The following is a 23,735-nucleotide window of genomic DNA, read 5'->3' on the forward strand; positions in this document are numbered from 1 at the left end:
TGAAAATTTTTCGATTTACCTCTGTCGTCGATTATTTTAAGTATTTCATCTGTTACCCAAAGTTTCTTCACAGTTGACTTCCTTGTACCCATATTTTTCCGCCCAACTTGTGAGATTCCTCTTTTTCAACTGAACTGCCTGTTTTGGTATTCACTATCGCACATGTAAAGGCACATAGGTTTCAAGTGCACCTCATCATTCCTCAAAACTTCGGTATCCCACAACTTTCTGCGTTGATTAAACTTCAGTCTACCGTTCGTCCTTAACAAATTGTGACCTGAGCCCTACCTCTTCTTGGAAACGCACCACGATACACTATCTGATTTTGGTATCTCACTCACTGACCATGTCAATGCAATCTTCCCGTGTCTCCACGTCTTTTACAAGTATACCTCCTCCTCTTGTGATTTTTTAACAGTGTACTTGCTGTTATCAGTTGCAGTTTATTACCGAACTCAGTCTTTCTGTTTCCTCATTCCTACTAACAGGCCCATGTTCTTCTGTAATTCTATTCGTTCCCCTACTACAGAGTTCCAACCACACATGATTATTAGTAATCTAATTTACATACGGAATTATATGTTTAATATCCACATACATTTTGTTTATCTCATCAAATTTTGCATAAGATGTTGGCAACTACACCTGAAAAATTGTTGTTGGCGTTGGTCCACTGGTGAGTCTGATGAGAAAAACTCTGTCACTGAGCTGTTCACAGTAAGTCGCTCTCTGCTCTACCTTCCTGTTCATGACGTACCCTTATGCAGTGACACAATTTTTTGGTGCTGTTGGTACTATCCTATATTCATCTGACTAGACCAAATGTACTCTTCTTCCCATTTCACTTCACATGATCCCCCCCAACCACCCTTTACTGTGTTTATAATGAACCTTCGTATTCCGCTTTTCAGATTTTCTAGGTTCCCTGTCACTTTCAGACATCTGATATTACACACGTAGAATGTTGCCCTACTCTACTATTATTTTTTTCACGGTACCTCCTTCCCCCTTGACGTTCTCTCCTAGAAACCCGAATGAGGGTCCAATAAGGAAGTCATAATTTTTACTCTTTTCCAATTACAGAGTACGTGTCCTGTTGATATACAGTATGCGTCTTTAATGGGGTGGTTTCTGTTACCTTACGCATCGACTCACCGTTGAAGATTGCAGATTCTTCCGCCATTTAGGGGCAGGTTCTGACACCAAGGACAAGAAGTTCTCCATTTTTTATCTGAGAATTTGGAACATTTTCAACCATCTTACACTGTCGAACGCTTTTTCTACGTCAACGAATCCTATGTACGTGTCTTGATTTTTCTTACGTCTTACTTCCATTATCATACGCAATGTCAGAAGTGTCTCACCTGTTATAAAGCCAAAATGTTAGGGATTTGGAGGAATCTCAGTTTTCTTTAGTGCGTAACATACCTTCGTGACAACAGTTCACTCTCCCTGTTAAGAAGCTAGGCCGCATATTCCTCCTAACCAGCTTTAACTCGACCCGAACAGGTCTCGTAAGACCAACGGTACTGGTCGACCGCCATGTCATCCTCAGCCCAAAGGTGTCACTGGATGAGGATATGAAGGGGTGTGAGGTGGGCACACCGCTCTACCGGCCGTCGTCAGTTTTCGTGACCGTAGCCCCTACCATTCACACAAATAACTCCTCAATTTGCCTCATAAGGGTTGAGTGCACGCAGCTTGCCAACAGAACTCGGCAGACCGAACGGTCACCCATCCAAGTGTTAGCCAAGTCCGATAGCGCTAAGGGTGTCAGCCATTATCACGAGATGCCATCACGAAAAATGTCGTTGTTCCGGTCGCAAACTGTGTGATTCGTTTGAGACCCGAAAAGACGATCACTGGTTCTTAGCTTGGTGATGCCCACTGTGTCGAAGTCTTGGAGTTTCGGCGGAGCAGCTTGCTAGCTTGTCTGGAGCTGGCATCCGAAAAGATAGGTTCTCCTTACTGAGAAGTAATACTGTTCACTAGATATGACATATCACCGAGAATTTCAGTGCACTGCATCGGAAGGGGGACTGCATATTCTAGCGTCACCACTAACTTGCTTCATTGCTTGCGTCACTACTTGCAATGAGACGTTTATCATCAGTTTCTTGGAACTCAGGTATAGCGCTGCGAACCGCGGACGTTCTAGACCAAGCTATTTTCAACGAAACTGTTCATAGGAGAAGAGCCGCAGGTCACTCAAGAACTTATTGAGTGGAAGAGATAGGTATAAATGGTTCAAATGGCTCTGAGCACTATGGGACTTAACTTCTGAAGTCATCAGTCCCCTAGAGCTTAGAACTACTTAAGCCAACTAACCTAAGGACATCACACACATCCATGCCCTAGGCAGGATTCGAAGCTGCGATCGTAGCGGTCGCGCGGTTCCAGACTGTAGCGCCTAGAACCGCTCGGCCAATACGGCCGGCGGATAGGTATAATTTTGCTCATTACCTAAGTGTTTTCTAATTTTAAGACTGGTGTTATATAATTTATAATACAATAATTAGCTATAATCCTCGGTAAATAAAATATGCTCAAATCACAACAAATTAATTCAAAATAACCAAAAGTATACACAACCTAATTTTAAAAAAACTTTTAATTTATATATTAAATAAATGAAGTACCTGATTGAAGGGTTGACGTGATAGGGTAAATTAAGTAAATAACAGGTTTGTAATTGTGTTTACATGTTACTGCTATGTTAGTGACAATTTGTGAACAGTGACAAAGAGAGCCACAGAAATGGAAACACCGCAACCCGTCACAACGAGGCTGCCACGCCAGAAGAACAAAGATGACCACAGCATTTACGAAAAGACTATGTAACATCAGTATGACCTTATTATAAAGTTGTTTTTGTGATGCCATTAAGCCTGAAGATGAGGTTTAACCCTCGAAATATGTCGCTAAATAAATAAGTAATATAATATTTGACGAAATTTATGTCTGATAGCGGTAATTTATATAAAAAAAAACCTTTACATGAAACTGAACCAGACTGAATGGCTCTGGTAATCCATCACGGAAAGTGGCACGGCAGCCGGACACGAAGTACTTGAATAATGACAACAAAAGCAGCGGCTGTATTTGAATCTACCCCGTTTATTGTTTTTAATACATGCTACCAGTTCCGTCACCAAAAGGTGTCGGCTACAGGCCCCAACCGTAACTTGCCATCTCCAACAGCTTTCATATCTAATGAACAGTAATGTACGCAATGGGCCCAAATTAGCTGGATTCCGTACGTTCCGTGGCAATAACAAGCCCAGCAAGGTCACTCAACAAGTTGTCGACGACGAGTTGTCGTCTGAAACTGACAGCATATGTCAAAAAGAATAAACTACATAGATCCAAATAGTCCCGCTGGTTTTGCCATCACTATCCAAGTAGACTGAACGGCACTTCTGTAGTGATTACAACTTGTGCCCTCTTACACCAGGGCCCGTAATATCAACACCGCCATCCTCGTAAACAAACATTTATCATCGTCTAATGTTAATTATATAGTAGAATATTAATTCTTGAATACAACCCTCGATGCGTAAGTAATACAAGAAAAATATTGTAATGAGTATTTACAAGGGGCATAGATGTAATGGCACAAACCGCTACCTCTAAAGGTTTTTGTTGGCGGTGAAATAAGATAGCATCTCTGCTCACTAGGAGAACCAAGTCCCTACTGTGCAGTAGCGAAGAATTGGGCAACTGTTATCGAAATGAGGGCCGGCACTTGCAGGGAAGAAACTGAATACCGGTCTATGATTTCTATGATTTAAAGGGTACGCGTATGACAGACAGCGAAAGGAAAGCGAAGAACAAAATAAAAGGCTGTTTATTTCACGATTCCTACTGAGTAATTAAGACTGACTTAGATGGATTTAGTTTACTAGTTTTCTACATTAGATCTCCATCTAGAGACGGGAAGTCATAAATATGTATTGGAGAATGTAGGGTTCGTTTGTTACAAGCGGGAGCGGAGATATGCTAAGTTATCGATTCAAAATAGTTGCATGAAATTTACGAAGTGGCAGATAGTCAGATTATTTTATCATTCAGTAAGCGTTTCACTTCCGGTTCCGGTTAAATGTTTCCTGGCACACAATCTGAGTCTGTCGTTTGCAATTGCTCTTCAGTCTTTAATTTCTTTTTGTATGCCGTAATTTTATGTACATTCCTTTCCTAAATTTTATCAAATTTCTCGTTCAGTTAGCTTGACTTGAATAACTGTAATCTTCAATATAAGTATAGCCAGTCATTTCATTTTCATCCTTTTTTACTAACTACTGGCATACATAGCCTGTATGAATGTTACTGCCTCTTTTAAGTCACTGTGTATGCGACTTTTCGTTAGGTATTTAACATCGTCTACTAAGTTCAAACACAGCATTGCACTGCAAATGCGGTTTCAGTAAGTGAACGCCATACTAGCGCCAGAGAGCGGTCTAGTAATTGTGTAATTGTTAATAACTCTATGCTGAGAAACAGCTATCGGCACAGGGCACTCTCATAGCGTAGCACCAGAATGCGCTGCTTTATTTGTTAGCTATTCAGGAAGCCCAAATTATTTGCTTCGAGCATAAGTTGTTTGCCTTTTCCCCTTAGTTTAATAAGCGCAACAGATACACACAACAGAGATTTGAATCATGAAAATACATTCTCCTCTATTATTTACATCCCTCTGCTAATACTGGCGTAACGTTCGATTCCACGAAAGTAGAAATGACGTGGATTTGTGGCGAAGAACTCGTCGTGCCATGTTCAGGGCACATTTTCAACCGGAAAGGATATTCCTTGAAGACTGTTCGCTCAAGAGATGAAAACGTGAAAATCTGGAGGGGCAGGTTCGGGTGAATGAGGTGCGTGCGGAATGACTTCCCCAACCCAACTGCTGTACTGTGTTTTTTGTCAGTCTAGCAGAATGCGGGGAGGCGTTATCGTACAGTAGCATCACGCAGTTTTCCTGGTCGTTTGGTCGTCGTTCTTGGATTGCTTCTACAAGGCTCTCATTTGTTGCCAATAAATGTCAGCAGTGATGGTTCCACCTTGGAGAAGCAATTTGCAATACATCACACCGTCGCTGTTCCACCAGATGCGTAACACCATCTTTTGTGGATGCGGACAGGTATTTGTACGATTATTTGCAGCTTTGTTTTGGCTAATCCCTTCTTTTCTCTCCGTTGTGTTAGCATTAAGACACCATTTCTCGTCACAAAAACGCCACGAACATATGCACCAACCCATTACTAGCAAGGGCCCGCGATACCACTCTTAGACCCTGTTACATCACGCAAAGCGTCTTCATTCTTTTCCGTTTTTTCACAGTTCTCTCATTTTTTCTGCCTGACCTCTCTTTCTTTCCTGTGTCCATTTTGTTCCTGCTGTCTTCGGAGCTTCGTTCTCTGACTTAACCTCCCATCTGTCAACTTTCTGCTTAAATACCTTTCTGCCCAATATATCTAAATAATTTGTCTAAGCTTTTTGTAGGTCCTTTTTGGCCTTTTGTATTCAGGGTATAGTTTTAAGCCCTTATACGTATTTAAGACTTGTGTGTAAGACTTGTTCCTGGAAGCCCAGAGACGTGTCCATAAAATTATAATCGCCTTTTTCTTATGTCTGCTGCAAGGGTGGACAATTTCTCAGTTGTTTGACGAGGTTGTAGTCTATAGCCCTCTTCTGTTTTCTTTGGCCCCAAAATATTTCTGATTATTTTGCGTTCTTCCTTTAATAAGTTTTCTAGGTGACCTTTTATGTGTACTTTCAGGATTTCACTAGCATACGATATTTCAGGTTTTAATACTGTATTATAGAGCCTAATTTTAGTGTTTTTCAACAAGCATTTTTTACTGTACACACTGTCCGCCCAGGTAGCTGAGTGGCCAGCGCGACAGACTGTCAATCCTAATGGCCCGGGTTCGATTCCCGGCTGGGTCGGACATTTTCTCCACTCAGGGACTGGCTGTTGTGTTGTCCTAATCATCATCATCATTTCATCCCCATCGACCTACAAGTCGCCGATGTGGCGTCAAATCGAAAGACTTGCATCAGGCGAACGGTCTACCCGACGGGAGACCCTCGTCACACGATATTTCTTTTCTGTACACACTGTAGGTTTTCCCCTAGGCTCTGTTTAGTTTTTGTAGACGAGTGTCCTATTTTCCCACTCCCCGTATTAGGATTTCACCTAAGTATTTAAAATAGGGTCTATTGATATAACCGTATTTTGTAGGCAAGTTTTGGGTGTCAGTTTTTGTGGCAACCTCTTCGATTGCTGTTATCTCATCATCCGCTAATAAGGCTAAGTCTTCAACAGAAGCTAGACATGAAATTGTTATGTCATCCTTGACTAGCCCCAGAGAAGTAACGATCAAAGAGTGAAATCAGCTGTTGTCACTATACCTATATCACAAAATTGCTAATATTATTGTGAGGAGGCTGTTTCGGTTTTTATGTTGGCAACGCCACGTAGCGGTATGTATGAAAATCACTGACCGTGCTGTGTCCAGTCTGTGGCTGGTTGGCATTGTTGGAATGTTCGCTATTGTAGTGTTGGGCAGTTGGATGTGAACGGCGCGTAGCGTTGCGCAGTTGGAGGTGAGCCGCCAGCAGTGGTGGATGTGGGGAAACAGATGGCAGAATTTTGAGAGCAGACGATCTGGACGTGTGTCCATCACAAGAAGGAAATATGTAAGACTGGATGTCATGAACTGATATACATAACATGACTTTGAAAATTGTTTGTTCTATACCAAAATCTGTCATTTGCTAAGTATGCCTATCAGTAGTTAGTGCCTTCAGTATTTTGAATATTTTATTCAGCTGGCAGTAGTGGCGCTCGCTGTATTGCAGTAGTTCGAGTAACGAAGATTTTGGTGAGGTAAGTAATTCATGAAATGTATAGGTTATTGGATTGCGTTGCGCTAAAATTATTGTGTGTCAGTCTAGTGATGATCAGAATAAGTAAAGAGAGATATGTCTGAGTACGTTCAGTTTCGCTCAGCTGTTTGAAAATCAAATAAGGTAAGAGGTTTTCCAGCACTGTCATTTATAATTCTCAAAAGGGGACGTTTCAGTATTGATGGAAATTGCTGAGGCAATTTGAGTAAATTATGTGTGAATAGTTTTCTGTGGCATGAAAATGTCAAATACTGATTTTCAGAACTTGTGATATTGAGATAGCTTTCCGCACGTCAGTCTCTCAGTTTACTGGTCGCAGTGCCTAGCAGTGTAACACCGCTGTGCAGTGAGGCGTGCTTTCAATATTGTAACGCCTCCGCCGCTGGCTGCCGGCTGTGCGGAGGCGGTCGCCGCTGCGCGCGCTCGCATGACCACTTCCAGTTAGTGTAAATCATGCTCCGCCCCCCGGCACCGCCGCCGCCTGAAATTACAAAATTATTTCACGACGCCTTGCGTGCCGCTGCCAGCCAGGTAGCCGCCGCGGGAATTTATTCCAAATAATTATCTGTCCATTCCGCACTCGACTTTCCCAGTATTACAGAAGTTTTCTGCTGTAAAGGAATTCTAAATTAGACCAAAGTGGCCTCGGTCGGAGTTCGTCCGCTGCGAGAGGGGGGTGGACAGCTGTGCATTTCCTTTCACTGGCTGATAAAGTCACGCCTGCCTACTCTTGGTCCGTGTCAACGTCAGAGAGGGCGGCGCTGGTTGAGCATGAGATACGGCCTGCAGCACCGCCCGTCACCTCGGAATAAACCAGTAGTTTTCGTTTTCCTGTTTTAAGATCATTCTCCACTTTTTAGTCAACTACTCCTAATCCTGTCGTTTCATTCCACTCTCTTTCTTGACAGAAAAAATAGATACAGAGGGATGAAATGTCCGCAGCTCGTGGTCGTGCGGTAGCATTCTCGCTTCCCGCGCCCGGGTTCCCGGGCTCGATTCCCGGCGGGGTCAGGGATTTTCTCTGCCTCGTGATGACTGGGTGTGGTGTGATGTCCTTACTTTAGTTAGGTTTAAGTGGTTCTAAGTTCTAGGGGACTCATTACCATTGATGTTAAGTCCCACAGTGCTCAGAGCCAAGGATGAAATGGGGATATGCACTACTGGCCATTAAAATTGCTGCACCACGAAGATGACGTGCTACAGACACGAAATTTAACCGACAGTAAGAAGATGCTGTGATATGCCAATGATTAGCTTTTCAGAGCATTCACACAAGGTTGGCGCCGGTGATGACACCTACAACTTGCTGACATAAGGCGAGTTGCAAACCGATTTCTCATACACTAAGAGCAGTGGACCGGCGTTGCCTGGTGAAACGTTGTTGTGATGCCTCGTGTAAGAAGTAGAAATGCGTACCATCACGTTTCCGACTTTGATAAAGATCGGATTTTAGCCTATCGCGATTGCGGTTTATCGTATCGCCACATTGCTGCTCGCTTTGCTCGAGATCCAGTGACTGTTAGCAGGATATGGAATCGGTGGATTCAGGAGCCGTGCTGGATCCAAACTGCGTCGTATCACTAGCAGTCGAGATGACAGGCATCGTATCCGCATGGCTGTAACGTTTGCAAGACAACAACCATCTCCACGAACAGTTCGACGACGTTTGCAGCAGCATGGACTATCAGCTCGGAGACCATGGCTGCGGTTACCCTTGACGCTGCATCACAGACAGGGGCGTGTGCGATGGTGTACTCAACGGCGAACCTGGCTGCATGAATGGCAAAACGTAATTTTTTCGGATGAATCCAGCTTCTGTTTCCAGCATCATGATTGTCGCATCCGTGTTTGGCGACATCGCGGGGAATGCACATTCGAAGCGTCTATTTGTCGTCGCCATATTGGCGTATCACCCGGCGTGATGGTATGGGGTGCCATTGGTTACAAGTCTCGGTCACCTCTTGTTCGCATTGATGGCACTTTGAAGAGTGGACGCTACATTTCAGATTTTTCAGCAGGATAATGAACGACTGCATGTTGCCGGTCATGTACCGGCCTTTCTGGATACAGAACATGTTCGACTGCTGCCCTAGCAAGCACATTCCCGAGATCTCTCAGCAAGAGAAAACGTCTAGTCAATGGTGGCCGAGCAACTGGCTCTTCACAATACGCCAGTCACTACTCCTGATGAACTGTTCTATCGCGTTGAAGCTGCATGGGCAGCTGTACCTGTACACGCCATCCAAGCTCTGTTTGACTCAATGCACAGGCGTATCAAGGCCGTTATTACGGACAGAGGTGGTTGTTCTGAGTACTGATTTCTCAGGATCTATGCACCCAAATTGCGTGAAAATCTAACCACATGTCAGTTCTAGTATAATATATTTGTCCAATGAATACCCGTTTATCATCTGGATTTCTTCTTGGTGTAGCAATTTTAATGGCCAGTAGTGTACACTTGTAAGGGTTTTTTTGTGTGTGTGTGTGTGTGTGTCATCGATGTGTATGTCAGAGAGAGAGATAAAAAGTTACATTACTGTTGAACAATCTTTGATTCTATCGTGGCTCAATCTTTGCCTCTGCGCAGTCTGATACATTCTTAGTTGAGTTGTGGTAGCTGATGGATGTATTTAATAGGGCTGTGTGGACTTGTCACTGTATCTGCTACATTAAGAGCGGACAACAAGGATAAGTATGATGTAGACAATGGAAGGTGAAAGGAATAATAATTTTGAATAATGTGACTGTTTTTATAGAGAAGAAGTTTCAGGTAAGACTACAGCCCTGCACACCTAATTTGTCGAAATGATTATTGTCAGCTAGTTAACTTGCTCAAATCACAGAGAAAGACCACCCCATTCCCATGAATCATGGAGTAACATATTAATTGATTAACCTGTTTGATTTTTATAGAAATTCTCTGTTAACATTGTACCATTTTTAAATCATTGTTCATTTTGTTAGGCCTAAGCATAATGTCGTTCAGAGCAAAGTCATGTGAGAAGATCACGTGAAGTTTTGAGCTGTCTTTTTGAATATATTCTTCATTCTAAAATCATATCATAGCAATAGTTACTCTCCCCACCACACTGTTTGTCATTACGCTTTGCCACAAGCAAACAGTTTCAATATGTATTTAGAAACAGAAAGCTACTTTAACCACCGCCTGGTTGCTTGCTGTTTGCTACGGTGCTTTCAAGAAATATGCAACAATGTTGTAAAGACGCGAGGTAAGTGGAAATTTTGATTAAGGCCAGATAATTGTTTTACTTCTGTTGCTCATTTAATACAAAGACGTTCTGCATTCATATCAGTTACAGTTCAGTTCAGATTACGTTCTGTTTAGTCAAAGGTTAGCGTACGAGTGTAATTTGGATAACAGTTGGTGAATACATTGTTTTGATAAAGCGTGTACTTTAATACAGTGAGAGGTGAAGTTGGGCTGTATTTCATGCAGACGAAAATGTAGTGGGGAGATTACACACTGGTGGGAAAAAAAAATTACGCCACCAAGAAGGAGTTATGCGACATAAATGAAAGTTGGTAGGCGTGTTTCAACTTCTGAAAGACGACATTTGTTCATATTTCGCACCAGTCAGGTAAGACTAATTCTAGTAGCGCTGCTATGAGGATGCAAACAGAATTTGCTTTAAATAGGCACTGCAACAACTGGGAGACTTAGTTACCTTTGCGATTGGACGTGGTGAGTTGTTGTTAGTCAAGAACGCCTTTAAGAGGACAAAGACGGCGTTATCAACACCTTACTGACTTCGATGGGGTCGTGTAATTGAGCTACGAGAAACGGGACGTGCCTTATGCGTACTGCAGGAGGACTTGGCAAGAAAGGAGCCACCGTACTTAACTGCTGGTGGCGGTGGTCACGAGAATGTATGGACGCAAGAAGACCGGGCACCGGACGGCCACGAGCCACTGCCCAGAGGGAAGACCATCGTGTTCGGCGTACGGCTCTGGCGCGTCGTACTGCACCTGCAGCAGCAGTTTGAGCAGCAGTTGGCACCACAGGGACACAACGGACTGTTACAAATCGGTTACTTCTAGGACAGCTCCGAGACAGACACCCTGTATTGGCATTCCACCGACCTCAAACCACCACCATTGGCGACTTCAGTAGTGACAAGCAAGAGCTCATAGGAGGACAGAGTCGATGTCTGTTGTGTTTTCTGATGAAGGTTGGTTCTGCCTCGTTGCCAGTGATGGCCGTGTGTTAGAACGCCAGCAGAGGGTCACCGACCAACCTTTCTGCATACTAGACACACTGGATCTACATCTGAAATTATGGTCTGGGGTGCGATTTCTTATGAGAGCAGGAGCAGTCTCGTCGTTATTCTACGCACATTGAATGCAAATCTGTACGTCAGTCTGGTGATTTGACCTGTTGTGCTGCCATTCATGAACAGTGTTCCAAGGGGTGACTTCCAACAGGATAACGCTCGTCCACCTACCGCTGTTGTAACCCAACATGCTCTACAGAGTGTCAACATATTGCACTGGCTTTCTCCATCACCCATTTGTCTCCAATCAAGCATATAGGGGAAATTATTGAACGAGAACTCCAGTGTCATCCACAACCAATGTTAATCGTCACAGTGTTGAGCGACCAAGTGCCACAGCCAAGGACGCCCATCCGACACCTGTTCAACACAATGCATGCACATCTGCATGCTTGGATTCGACAATTGGCAGCTACAGTGATTATTAATGTATCACAATTTCACATTTGTAATGACATATATCACTCTTATGTCAATCTGTGAGTTTGCAATGTTAATCACTTAATTACGTTACCTAGACAGATGTGTTCTGATGGAGCTGCGGCCAAGTCGGGCCGGCCTCATCATTGGACAGCGATAACAACCAGAGACACCCGCGGCGCGCCCTGTGATAGACAGTTTCACAGTCAGGGCTACATAACCCACAGCAAGCAAAGACTTGGTCAGTTCCAGTGGGAAGTTCCCGGACCTAGAGTAATATAGTTATGAAAGCGTACTGCGTATGTGATTAGCCCCGCCTAATGCGTCACATATTATTCCTTATGACGGCATACGAGTGTTATAAATAAGGGCACATCACTACACAGAATAGATTAAGTAAAGGCAATTTCCAGACGACAGTGTCTCTGTGTCACATGCCGCCGTACGTCGGACTTGAACGATTTGCTAGCGCCGGCGCCCGCCATCGCTATGTATGTAGACTCAGAGCAGCAGAATGGACACTTATTGGGTGTCAGGTTTGGTGGTAGTCACACGGGAGCCTTCCTATATTACACATCCAAATATAGTATATCACTTCCCCCTAAATATTGTATCTCATTTTTACCACAATTATTGTATTACATTTTTTCTTTCTCTTTTTCCCTTTGGTATTTGCATTATCTGAATTACATTCCCCTCAATGAGGCAGAAACAAATCATGCAGTACCACTTTAAAAATGTTGAGCATTAGTTCTCTGTAACCTTAGAGAAATTTTTATACACTCCTGGAAATGGAAAAAAGAACACATTGACACCGGTGTGTCAGACCCACCATACTTGCTCCGGACACTGCGAGAGGGCTGTACAAGCAATGATCACACGCACGGCACAGCGGACACACCAGGAACCGCGGTGTTGGCCGTCGAATGGCGCTAGCTGCGCAGCATTTGTGCACCGCCGCCGTCAGTGTCAGCCAGTTTGCCGTGGCATACGGAGCTCCATCGCAGTCTTTAACACTGGTAGCATGCCGCGACAGCGTGGACGTGAACCGTATGTGCAGTTGACGGACTTTGAGCGAGGGCGTATAGTGGCCATGCGGGAGGCCGGGTGGACGTACCGCCGAATTGCTCAACACGTGGGGCGTGAGGTCTCCACAGTACATCAATGTTGTCGCCAGTGGTCGGCGGAAGGTGCACGTGCCCGTCGACCTGGGACCGGACCGCAACGACGCACGGATGCACACCAAGACCGTAGGATCCTACGCAGTGCCGTAGGGGACTGCACCGCCACTTCCCAGCAAATTGGGGACACTGTTTCTCCTGGGGTATCGGCGAGGACCATTCGCAACCGTCTCCATGAAGCTGGACTACGGTCCCGCACACCGTTAGGCCGTCTTCCGCTCACGCCCAAACATCGTGCAGCCCGCCTCCAGTGGTGTCGCGACAGGCGTGAATGGAGGGACGAATGGAGACGTGTCGTCTTCAGCGATGAGAGTCGCTTCTGCCTTGGTGCTAATGATGGTCGTATGCGTGTTTGGCGCCGTGCAGGTGAGCGCCACAATCAGGACTGCATACGACCAAGGCACACAGGGCCAACATCCGGCATCATGGTGTGGGGAGCGATGTCCTACACTGGCCGTACACCTCTGGTGATCGTCGAGGGGACACTGAATAGTGCACGGTACATCCAAACCGTCATCGAACCCATCGTTCTACCATTCCTAGACCGGCAAGGGTACTTGCTGTTCCAACAGGACAATGCACGTCCGCATGTATCCCGTGCCACCCAACGTGCTCTAGAAGGTGTAAGTCAACTACCCTGGCCACCAAGATCTCCGGATCTGTCCCCCATTGAGCATGCTTGGGACTGGATGAAGCGTCGTCTCACGCGGTCTGCACGTCCAGCACGAACGCTGGTCCAACTGAGGCGCCAGGTGGAAATGGCATGGCAAGCCGTTCCACAGGACTACATCCAGCATCTCTACGATCGTCTCCATGAGAGAATAGCAGCCTGCATTGCTGCGAAAGGTGGATGTACAGTGTACTAGTGCCGACATTGTGCATGCTCTGTTGCCTGTGTCTATGTGCCTGTGGTTCTGTCAGTGTGATCATGTGATGTATCTGACCCCAGGAATGTGTCAATAAAGTTTCTTCCCCTTCCTGGGACAATGAATTCACGGTGTTCTTATTTCAATTTCCAGGAGTGTATATTATGTTATTTATATTATTTAGAAAAACATTAACAATTGTATACAAATAAGATTCTAATAATAAGAAGTCTTTGCTGTAGATTTAGAAGCATCCGACCCACCTTTCAGTTCAGGGCGGTAGGTTAGTCTGTAGTGTTAATGAAATAAACAATTCTTCACTTGCATAATCATTAACAAGCGACTTGGAATTTCTACCCTGCTTCCTTAAAATATCGTCACCGAGTTCCATACCTTGGACCTCTTATAACTTGTCGCCAGAAGCTGCCACGCAGGATTAGCCGAGCGGTCAAAGGCGCTCCAGTCATGGATTGCGCGGCCGGTGGCGGCGGAGGTTCGAGTCCTCCCTCGGGTATGGGTGTGTGTGTTTGTCCTTAGGATAACTTAGGTTAAGTAGTGTGTAAGCCTAAGGACTGATGACCTTAGCAGTTAAGACTCATAACATTTCACAAACATTTTACTTTTTTTTTTCTCCAGCAGCTGTCGGAGTTCCACAAGCAGCCCAAGCCCACTTCCACTCATCGAGAGATTCGACTGAGGTAAGACCCCTGAGCAAGAACAACATGTCTTAACTGCCTCTCGGGACACGACACGATTTCTTTCAGTGTAATTAATCTGAGGTCGCTTTCAGTTCGGTGTTTGCATTTACAAACCAAACAGCGTCACTACCGGCTATGGGACAGTTTACGAGGAATTGCTGAAGAGTAATGCGTCCGAATTTTTAATGTGAGAACCCTTAAAATTTTCTGCAAGAAACAGGCGTTATTAAAATTCTACATCTTTATTTTTCATGTCTACATACACTACTGGCCATTAAAATTGCTACACCAAGAAGAAATGCAGATGATAAACGGGTACTCATTGTACAAATATATTATAGTAGAACTGACATGTGATTACATTTTCACGCAGTTTGGGTGCATAGATCCGGAGAAATCAGTACCTAGAACCACCACCTCTGGCCGTAATAACGGCCCTGATACGCCTGGGCATTGAGTCGAACAGAGCTTCAATGAGGTGTGCAGGTACATCTGCCAATGCACTTTCAACGCTTTACTACAGTTGATCAAGAGTAGTGACTGGCGTATTGTGACAAGCCAGTTGCTCGGCCACCATTGACCAGACATTTTCAATTGGTGGGAGATCCGGAGAATGTGCTGGCCAGGGCAGCAGACGAACATTTTCTGTATCTAGAAAGGCCCGTACAGGACCTGCAACATGTTATCGTGCATTATCCTGCTGAAATGTAGGGTTTCGCAGGGATCGAATGAAGGGTAGGGTCACGGGTCGTAGCACATCTTAAATGTAATGTCCACTGTCCAAAGTGCCGTCAAAGCGAACCAGAGGTGACCGAGCCGTGTAACCAATGGCACCCCATACCATAACGCCGGGTGATACGCCATTATGGCGATGACGAATACACGCTTCCAATGTGCGTTCACCGCGATGTCGCCAAACACGGATGCAAACATCATGATGCTGTAAACGGAACCTGGATTCATCACAAAAAATTACGTTTTGGTATTCGTGCACTCAGGTTCGTCGTTGATTACACCATCGCAGACGCCCCTGTATGTGATGCAGCGTCAAGGGTAACAGCAGCCATGGTCTCCGAGCTAATAGTCCATGCTCGTGCAAACGTCGACGAACTGTTCGTGCAGATGGCCGTTGTCTTGCAAACGTACCCATCTGTTGACTCAGGGATCGAGACGTGGTTGCCATGCCGATAAGGTACCTGTCGTCTCGACTGCTAGCGATATGCGGCTGTTGGTGTCCATCACGGCGTTCCGTTTCACCCTCGTGAACCCACCGATTCCATATTCAGCTAACAGCTATTATATCTAACTAACGCGATCAGCAATATCGCGATACGATAAACCGCAATCGCGATAAGCTACAATCCGACCTTTGTCAAAGTCGAAAACGTGATGGTACCCATTTCTCCTCCATACACGCGGCATCACCACAACTTTTACCAAGCAACGCCGGTGAACTGCTGTTTCTGTGTGAGAAATCGGTTGGAAACTTTCCTCGTGTCAGCTCGTTGTAGGTGTTGCCACCGGCGTCAACCTTGTGTGAATGCTGTGAAAAGCTAATCATTTGCATATCACAGCATCTTCCTCCTGTCGGTTAAATTTCGCGCCTGTATCACGTCATCTTCGTGGTGTAGCAATTTTAATGGCTAGTAGTGTATTTATTCCTCAAAATAGTATCCCGGGCGACGAACAATTATCTCCCAATGAGGCACTACTTTGTTGATACCGTCACTCCGGAATCTTTGATTCAGTTGGCGGAGCCACAGCCTAACTCTGCTTGCGCCGTTCCGTCACTATCAGTGTGAAGTCATCGAAGATGTTCTTTCGCTTTTGGAAGCAGATGGAAATCGGATGGGACGAATTCGGGACTGTATGGAGGGTGATCGACGACAGTGAACCCAAGGTGTCGGATTGTTGCAGGTGTCGCAGCGCACGTATGTGTCTGGCATTGTCATGCATGGACGAACTCTTCGAATTCGAAGCTCGTCAGAGCACATTGTTTGCCACGTACCGACATAATTACGTTACACAACGCCAGGTATTACGCTACTGTTCGGACCCCTCTAACGACAGAGGGCTGCAAATATGGAGACCTGATGAATAAATGTTAATAACGTTCAGAACTTCCGTTTTGTTTAAAAAGGCATAAGATTTTCCACACAAAAATTTGTAGGTGTAGTTTATGCACTGGGGAAGGTTTCATTTGCCATGTATTACCTCCTGAATAGATCGTCCAGGTACCCAATTTAATAAAGTAACTCATCTATGCCCTAAACGTATTAATTAATTCAACCCAAGGAAACGAAAATGCCATTACATAAGCAATGGAAACGTGAGATATGGCACGACCATACAGCTACGAAATACTTACTTGCATTCATTATGCGTTGTCTGGGATCACGACTTAAAACTCTCTGAAGGAAAGGGTACGAAACAATCTCGAATGACAAAGTGGCTGCATTCGGCAACTGGTCATACATTACAAGGCATGCTGACTAATAGGACATAGAGTAAAACGTAGACAAAAATTATTTTACGTTAGCCCCCTATGTTCACACAAAGGAGGGAAGGATCACACTAATTTAGCATGGAGAATCAGCACGAAAAGCCACTTGATACATACAGAATAATTTTCTAGAATTCACTTGGGTGTTCCAGAGAGATAAAAATTCACAAGAGGGGACACAGGTCGTCATAACGAAATACAAAAAAATTAATATAAATGTGACGTAAAGTTATTCTGGAGGCAGGCTACTATTATTATAATAAACAGTATTTCTGCGTTGTGGATGATTCGGTCGCTAAGGTAACAGTCAGAAATAAGGGAGGGAATGATTATGTTGCACATATGACACGTTTCGGAATTTATACATCAGTAGATACCTATAAGAAATCTAATAAAAATGTGTTTTGTAGGACACAGTAATGAATAACTACAGAACTCCACTTGATTAAAATCACTTGGCTCGAACTGCCATACAACTATCCAGAAGCGACTGGTGCACTTAGGTACGGCGTTTCATGTTGTTTGGGAACCGAACATTCGCAGACTACAGACACAACTGTGCAGTGTGTGGACCAAGAACATATTTTTGCCACCAGTTGGCATTACAGAATATGCAGTGGCGCCAAGGTACATCAGTTGATGTACACTTATTATACAAAACCATGCGTCTGGTGGCTTTGAACCTACTTGCTGAAATAGACATAAAAGGAATACCCTGTTTGTGCAAATGGTAATGCGAAATTACAGTGAAAAAAGGTTGCACAAAATATTTGTTTAAATTCGCCACACATCATCAGAAGCTAAAATCACAACAAATAGGCGACATAAACTGATCAAACAGTCCATTATGACCACCGACATACTAGCGATATAAATCCATGATATCGATCCAGGCGATAACAGCGTCACTTGCCGAGGAACTAGTGCTAATCAGACACAAGCGCAGTGCATGTACTCGTAGCATCTGCGAGCTTGCTGTCCGTGTGTAGAAGAGGAAGGTGCGCAATCTGTCAGAGTTTGGCCGATGGCAGATCGTTATGGCCCGGAGGCTCGGCACGAGAATATCGGAAACTGCACGACCTGTCACGTGTTCGAGGATGCCTTCCTCATAATGCCGACAAGAGGGCTCGAAACCGTCATCTTCCAGGGGAACTGTTCTTCTGACACTCGTACGCCCGGACGGAGACAAGTTGGTGGCGGTTCCACTACCCTGGGGAACGTTCACTTGGGCATCCAAGGGTCCATTGGAGCTCGTCTACATCTACACCCACATGGATACTCTGCAAATCACATTTAAATGCCTGGCAGAGGGTTCATCGAACTACCTCCACAGTTCTCTGTTGTTCCCATCTCGTATAGAGCGCGGAAAGAACGAACACCTATATTTTTCCGTACGAGCTCTGATTTCCATTATTTTATCGTGGTGGTCGTTTCTCCCTATGTAGGTCGGTGTCAACAAAATATTTTCACATTCGGAGGAGAAAGTTGGTGATTAGAATTTCGTGAGAAGATTCCGTCGGAACAAAAAACGCCTTTCTCTTAATGATGACCAGCCCAAATCCTGTATCATTTCTGTGACACTCTCTCCCATATTTATCGATAATACAAAACGTGCTGCCCTTCTTTGAACTCTTTCAATGTACTTAGTCATTCCTATCTGGTAAGGATCCGACACCGCGCAATACTATAATAAAAGAGGACGGACAAGGTTAGTGTCGGCAGTCTCCTTAGTACATCTGTTAGATTTTCTGAGTGTCCTGACAATAAAACGCAGTCTGTGGTTAGTCTTCCCCATAACATTTGCTGTGTGTTCCTCCCAACTTAAGTTGTTCGTAATTGTAATACCTAGGTATTTAGTCGAATTTACGGCTTTTAGATTAGAATGATTTATCGTGTAACCAAAGTATAACGAATTCCTTTAGCACTCATTTGGATAACCCCACACTTTTCGTTATTTAGGGTCAACAGCAAATTTTCGCACCATTCAGATATCTTTTCTAAGTCGTTCTGCGACTTGTTTTGAACTTTATTAGTCGATAAACGAGAGCATCATCTGCAAACAACCTAAGACGGCTGCTCAGATTGTCTCCCAAATCGTTTATATAGATAATGAATAGGGAACGGCCTGGAACAATACCTTGGGGAACGCCAGAAATCCCTTCCGTATTACTCGATGAGTTTCCGTCAATTACTATGAACTGTCACCTGTCTGGCAGGAAATGACATATCCAGTGACATAACTGAAACGATATTCCATTAGCACGCAATTTCACTACAAGCCGCTTGTGTGGTACAGTGTCAAAAGTCTTCCGGAAATGAAGAAATACGAAATCGATCTGAAGTCCCTTGTCAATAACACTAAACACTTCATGTGAATAAGGAACCAGTTGTGTTTCACAGGAACGATGTTTTCTAAACCCATGCTGACTGTGTGTCAACGGACCGTTTCCTTCGACGTAATTCATAATGTTCGAACACCATATATGTTCCAAAATCCTGCTGCGTATCGACTTTAACGATATGGGCCTGCTGGCCGGTGGGGCCGAGTGGTTCTTGGCCTTTCAGTCTGGAGCCGCGTGACCGCTACGGTCGCAGGTTGGAATCCTGCCTCGAGCATGGATGTGTGTGACGTCCTTAGGTTAGTTAGGTTTAAGTAGTTCTAAGTTCTACGGGACTGATGACCTCAGATGTTAAGTCCCATAGTGCTCCGAGCCATTTGAATCATTTGATATGGGCCTGTAATTTAGTGGATTACTCCTACTACCTTATTGGTGTGACATGTGCAACTTTCCAGTCTTTGGGTAGGGATCTTTCATCGAGCGAACGGTTGTATATGATTGTTAAGTATTGAGCTAATGCATCAGCATACTCCGACAGGAACCTAATTGGTATACAGTCTGGACCAGAAGACTTGCTTTTATTAAGTGATTTAAGTTGCTTCACTACTCCGAGGATATTTTCTTCTAAGTTAGTCATGTTGGCATCTGTTCTCAATCCGAATTCTGGAACATTTACTTCGTCTTCTTTTGTGAAGGCATTTCGGAAGGCTGTGTTAAGTAACTCTGCTTTAGCATCACTGTCTTCAATAGTATCTCCATTGCTATCACCCATAGAAGGCATTGATTGTCTCTTGCCACTAACATATTTCATATACGACCAGAATCTCTTTGGAATTTCTGCATGTTTCCCAGACAAAGTTTCGTTCGGTGTAAGACACCATAACGACCAAGGAGTTTCGTACACTGGTTGCACACCTCGTACACCCTTTCTTGACCATCATGTTTCCCGAAGGCAGTGGCACTGTTCATTAAGATAATGCACCATGTCACAATTCCAGTAGCGTGATGGAGTGATTTGTGGAACACTGTTCCCAGTTCCAGTAAATGTGCTCCCTCCCAAACTCGCCAGATCTGAACACGATCGAACACATGTCGGACGTGACTGAACTTGGCGTCAGAGCTCATCACCCCCCATTCCAGGATTTACGGGAAGTAGGTGATTGTATGTGCAGGTGTTGCGCCAACTCCCTCCAGCGACCTACCAAGGCCTCACTGCTTCCATGCCACGACGCACCACAGCTGTTGTCCTTGACAAACGGAAGCAGGTCAGCAAAGCAGTTAATTCCATAATTTATCTTGGAGTAGGCATTAGGAGTGATTTAAAATGGAATGACCATATAAAATTAATCGTTGGTAAAGCAGATGCATAGTTGCCCGTGGTCTAGAACGTACTCGCTTCGGCGGTACATATACTAAAATTGGAACGATACAGAGAAGATTAGCATGGCCCCTGCGCAAGGATGACACGCAAAATCGTGAAGCGTTCAACATTTTGCTATGAAACAAATTTGCCGGCAGCGGTGGTCTAGCGGTTCAGGCGCTCAGTCCGGAACCGCGCGACTGCTACGGTCGCAGGTACGAATCCTGTGTCGGGCATGGATGTGTGTGATGTCCTTAGGTTAGTTAGGTTTAAATAGTTCTAAGTTTAAGCCGGCACGATAGCTCAGCGTGTTCGGTCCAAGGGTTACGTGCACTCTGTAATAAAGAAACTGAGCTCATCGATCAACAACGAACTTCAATGGATGTCTTACGACGTCCGCCCCGAGCAGATGCAACGAACAAAAGCGAACAAAATGAGATTAAAACAAAAAAAAGAGCTAGCGTCTTTGGTTCATAATCAAAACGTCTACGGTCCCGGGTTCGATCCTCGCCACTGCCTAAATTTTGATAAATAATCAGCATTGGCGGCCGAAGACTTCCGGCATAAGAAGTCAGCCTCATTCTGCCAACGGCCTTGTGAAAGAGGGCGGAGGAGCGGATAGAGGTTCAGGGCACTCTCTTGTCCTAGGGGTGGGAAATTGCCCCTAAAGGCGGAAGAATCAGCAATGATCAACGACATGAGGATGCAGAAGGCAATGGAAACCACTGCATTAAAGACATGTAACGTGTATCCACAGGACATGTGGCCTGTAGTTGAAGTGTCATGATGATCTCTCCATTGGCAAAAGATTCCGGAATAGTCCGCCATTCGGATCTCTGGGAGGGGACTGCCAAGGAGGAGGTTACCATGAGAAAAAGATTGAATAATCAATGAAAGGATAATGTTCTACGAGTCTGGGCGTGGAATGTCAGAAGCTTGAACGTGGTAGGGAAACTAGAAAATCTGAAAAAGGAAATGGAAAGGCTCAATCTAGATATAGTAGGTGTCAGTGAAGTGAAGTGGAAGGAAGACAACGATTTATGGTCAGATGAGTATCGGGTAATATCAACAGTAGCAGAAAATGGTATAACAGGTGTAGGATTCGTTATGAATAGGAAGGTAGGGCAGAGGGTGTGTTACTGTGAACAGTTCAGTGACCGGGTTGTTCTAATCAAAATCGACAGCAGACCAACATTGACAACGATAGTTCAGGTATACATGCCGACGTCGCAAGCTGAAGATGAACAGATAGAGAAAGTGTATGAGGATATTGAAAGGGTAAGGCAGTATGTAAAGGTGGACGAAAATCGAATAGTCATGGGCGACTGGAATGCAGTTGTAGGGGAAGGAGTAGAAGGAAACGTTACAGGAGAATATGGGCTTGGGACAAGGAATGAAAGAGGAGAAAGACTAAATGAGTTCTGTAACAAGTTTCGGCTAGTAATAGCGAATACCCTGTTCAAGAATCACAAGAGGAGGAGGTATACTTGGAAAAGGCCGGGAGATACGGGAAGATTTCAATTAGATTACATCATGGTCAGACAGAGATTCCGAAATCAGATACTAGATTGTAAGGCGTACCCAGGAGCAGATATAGACTCAGATCACAATATAGTAGTGATGAAGAGTAGGCTGAAGTTCAAGACATTAGTCAGGAAGAATCGATACGCTAAGAAGTGGGATACGGAAGTTCTAAGGAATGACGAGATACGTTTGAAGTTCTCTAACGCTATAGATACAGCAACAAGGAATAGCGCAGTAGGCAACACAGTTGAAGAGGAATGAACGTCTCTGAAAAGGGCCATCACAGAAGTTGGGAAGGAAAACATAGGTACAAAGAAGGTAGCTGCGAGGAAACCATGGGTAACAGAAGAAATACTTTAGTTGATTAATGAAAGGAGGAAGCACAAACATGTTCCGGGAAAATCAGGAATACAGAAATACAAGTCGCTGAGGAATGAAATAAACAGGAAGTGCAGGGAAGCTAAGACGAAATGGCTGCAGGAAAAATGTGAAGACATCGAAAAAGATATGATTGTCGGAAGGACTCAGCATACAGGAAAGTCAAAACAACCTTTGGTGACATTAAAAGCAACGGTTGTAACATTAAGAGTGCAGCGGAAATCCCACTGTTAAATGCAGAGGAGAGAGCAGATAGGTGGAAAGAATACATTGAAAGCCTCTATGAGGGTGAAGATTTGTCTGATGTGATAGAAGAAGAAACAGGAGTCGATTTAGAAGAGATAGGGGATCCAGTATTAGAATCGGAATTTAAAAGAGCTTTGAGGACTTACGGTCAAATAAGTCAGAAGGGATAGATAACATTCCATCAGAATTTCTAAAATCATTAGGGGAAGTGGCATCAAAACGACTATTCACGTTGGTGTGTAGAATATGAGTCTGGCGAAATACCATCTGACTTTCGGAAAAGCATCATCCACACAATTCCGAAGACGGCAAGAGCTGACAAGTGAGAGAATTATCGCACAATCAGCTTAACAGCTCATGCATCGAAGCTGCTTACAATAATAATATACAGAAGAATGGAAAAGAAAATTGACAATGTGCTAGGTGACGATCAATTTGGCTTCAGGAAAAGTAAAGGCACGAGAGAGGTAATTCTGATGGTACGGCTAATAATGGAAGCAAGGCTAAAGAAAAATCAAGACACGTTCATAGGATTTGTCGACCTGGAAAAAGCGTTCGACAATATACAATGGCGCAAGCTGTTCGAGAATCTGAAAAAAATAGGGGTAAGCTATAGGGAGAGACGGATCATATACAATATGTACAACAACCAAGAGGGAATAATAAGAGGGGACGATCAAGAACGAAGTGCTCGTGTTAAGCAGGGTGTAAGACAAGGCTGTAGCCTTTCGCCCCTACTCTTCAATCTGTACATCGAGGAAGCAATGATGGAAATAAAAGAAAGGTTCAGGAGTGGAAGTAAAATACAAGGTGAAAGGATATCAATGATACGATTCGCTGATGACATTGCTATCCTGAGTGTAAGTGAAGAAGAATTAAATGATCTGCTGAACGGAATGAACAGTGTAATGAGTACACAGTATGGTTTGAGAGTAAATCGGAGAAAGACGAAGTTAATGAGAAGTAGTAGAAATGAGAAAAGCGAGAAACTTGACATCAGGATTGATGGTCACGAAGCC

The 23,735-nt window shown here is 44.3% G+C and overlaps 1 non-coding gene across 1 annotated transcript; it reads left to right on the plus strand.

Moving 5' to 3' along the window:
• The first annotated feature begins 20,596 nt into the window (after window positions 1-20,596).
• LOC126337498 (U6 spliceosomal RNA) lies at window positions 20,597-20,703 on the plus strand. The gene has a single exon (XR_007565075.1). It is a non-coding gene; the product is annotated as a U6 spliceosomal RNA (small nuclear RNA).
• Window positions 20,704-23,735: the final 3,032 nt, after the last annotated feature.

This window comes from Schistocerca gregaria, chromosome 2, assembly GCF_023897955.1.
Source record: "Schistocerca gregaria isolate iqSchGreg1 chromosome 2, iqSchGreg1.2, whole genome shotgun sequence".
Lineage (NCBI taxonomy): Eukaryota > Metazoa > Arthropoda > Insecta > Orthoptera > Acrididae > Schistocerca > Schistocerca gregaria.